This window comes from Nymphalis io, chromosome Z (genome assembly GCF_905147045.1).
Source record: "Nymphalis io chromosome Z, ilAglIoxx1.1, whole genome shotgun sequence".
Lineage (NCBI taxonomy): Eukaryota > Metazoa > Arthropoda > Insecta > Lepidoptera > Nymphalidae > Nymphalis > Nymphalis io.
The window spans coordinates 7,195,030-7,197,539 of record NC_065918.1 but is presented as its reverse complement, the minus strand read 5'-3'; the positions used below and the strand labels follow the sequence as shown (position 1 = coordinate 7,197,539).

The window sequence follows — 2,510 nt, the reverse complement described above, 5'->3', positions numbered from 1 at the left end:
TGTAAAAATTTTTACCGTTCTGCGACGGTACGGTAACGGTAACGGGGCCACGGGTCATCTAGTATATACATATATTAATAGAATGGGTGCCACATGCTCAACAAAATATAACATATAAGAAATATATAAAACAATGAAATAAAATACTTATAAAATTACATAAAAACAAAATAGCAATTTTTAACTTTATATTTAAATATACGGATATCACATTTATATAATTTATTAACCTTGTTTTTAATTTGATATAAAAAACATATTGTTATATTATTATTACTTTTATTTATTTTTTTAGATTATGTTAGTTTCTATTATTAATAAGCATTGCATTGTTTCTCCACAACGCAACGTATTATACATATATCGACTGTTCTGATTGACCCTTGCCACCACCCATATCGCAACGTCACCCTACTCATTCCAATCTTCACCATGGAGACAGGGTGGTATCGATCTTGATTGTACATGCGCAGATCTGTCCGATTTACCTCAACCCGGTTGTAGCAGAAAATCTAGGCAATGCACTTTACGTGTTGACACTATGATGACGCATATTATGAACTGTGTTTTTAAATAAGAGCATTTTTTTGTTCTTATAGTGCTTAGTATTAAAAATAGGATAAACATTAAAAAAAAGAAAAAATTTGCAGTAATCTTAAACACTGTTTGGATTTTAATATCGTAAGTATTTTTTTAATTTCATACTTTATCTTAATATATATTTATTCAGTTGTTAATGTTTCTTTTAATTAATAAAACCGTATTTATATTATGAACATTTTTGTACATACACGCACATACACGCTGAGCTGATTTTCGGGTGCAAAAATAGCGAAATATTTTAATTTAATTAAGCAATAGTCTGCCAGACTTTTACTAGTCATTTAATTATTGTTAAAATAATAATAATGCTGCGCTGAAAACTCAATGCATTTTAACTACGAATGGCAACCTCTCCTCGCCTCATATACCACGCTCTCCTTCCCAAAAGGTACAATCGATAAGCTCATACCGATGGGCAGAGCGATTTCTGCAACGCTTGCAAGCTGCCTGAGCATATATGCGAAGTTATTATAGTTTAAGTAAAAAAAATATCTTTTAATATATATCTAAAATAATAGCACTATTATGTTAGCGAATTAACTAACGCGACCAAACGCAATCCTGCGAGGAACTTGTCAAAAATTTTATTTCTTTGTAATTTTTTATATTATTTATTCAATTTGTTAATTATAATTCCCGTAGTAATCAGTAAGATATTTCAGTATTTTATTCTGATTTTTTACGACTTATTTTAATTTTAAATTATTATATTTAAAAAAAAACAACATGATCTACATACTACAAAAAAAAAAAGACGAAAATTATGTTCTATTGACGAAAGTATTTATAAAGTGACGAAAATATTTATTACAGGGAACTTTCGCAGAGAGAGTCATTTAAACTAAAAATGATGATGGAACTTAATTATATGGATGGTATGACTGAATAAATATATTAAACACAAATTAAATATATATCCTACCTAAATTTTAACCAAATATAATAACGTCACTATTTTGCAGGGTCTTCGTTAATTCCATATTCAAATTCATCACAAATGCTAGCCACATATTTAAAATATATTGATCCCATTCGGACGAAGAAATTTCCACGAACATGTCAAAGCTTTCATCACGATCAAGTATGAACTATTATTATGCTGGAGTTTAATATCAATATACTTGTATTTTGTGAAAACTGATTAATACCAAATAATATTTTACAGATACCGACAGAAATCAGGTCGTCTTAACACCAGACAAGAACTTCTGCATTGGGAAGTTTATATATTTACCGAAGCTATAAGTCTTTTGTGCCGTAAGTACATAAATATGTAACATACTATTTTTGATAATTAAATTATTGAATAAAAATTGCAAATTAATAGTCAACACATTTTTTTTATCACAGAAACTTATCATAAATCTTTGGAAGTTTTCTGGACGAACTTTGTACATCGATAGCAACAACTGGATGCGAACGACGCAAAGGTTTGACATGCACAATAAAAAAAAAGTGGATAATAAGTATTAAATAATAAGTATAGTTTAAAATAGTAGATTATAAAATATTTTTGTATAAAAATAAAAAAAAAGTAGTAAAAAAAATTAGTCGTCTCGGACGGTATTTTTTGAGTTGTTATGTGGCCACATAATGTTCTCTCACGAGACACATGCCCACAACAGCCCCAAAAAAGTATCTTAGTAGTTTTTAATGCTAGAATCGAAGTGGTCATTAATCTCCACTGGTTTGTCTTTCTGTTTTTTGATTTTCTATTTAAAACTTTTTAGCTTAATTCTTCTATACAAATATATTATTATAATGTTATATTGTGACTTAAGGAGTAAAAGGAGTAATCTTAAACATAGGTACTCGTAGTTAGGGAGATGATTAAGTTAAAATTATTGGCCGGAAGGGCAAGTAATCAATGCAATTTTATTAATATTGGATAACATCGGTATGAATTA

General features: G+C 28.6%; 1 long non-coding RNA gene across 1 annotated transcript; it reads left to right on the top strand.

Moving 5' to 3' along the window:
- Positions 1 to 598: 598 nt before the first annotated feature.
- On the top strand, positions 599 to 2,050 carry LOC126780435 (uncharacterized). The gene is made up of 5 exons (XR_007670504.1): positions 599 to 681; positions 1,417 to 1,478; positions 1,566 to 1,684; positions 1,769 to 1,860; positions 1,954 to 2,050. It is a non-coding gene; the product is annotated as an uncharacterized LOC126780435 (long non-coding RNA).
- Positions 2,051 to 2,510: the final 460 nt, after the last annotated feature.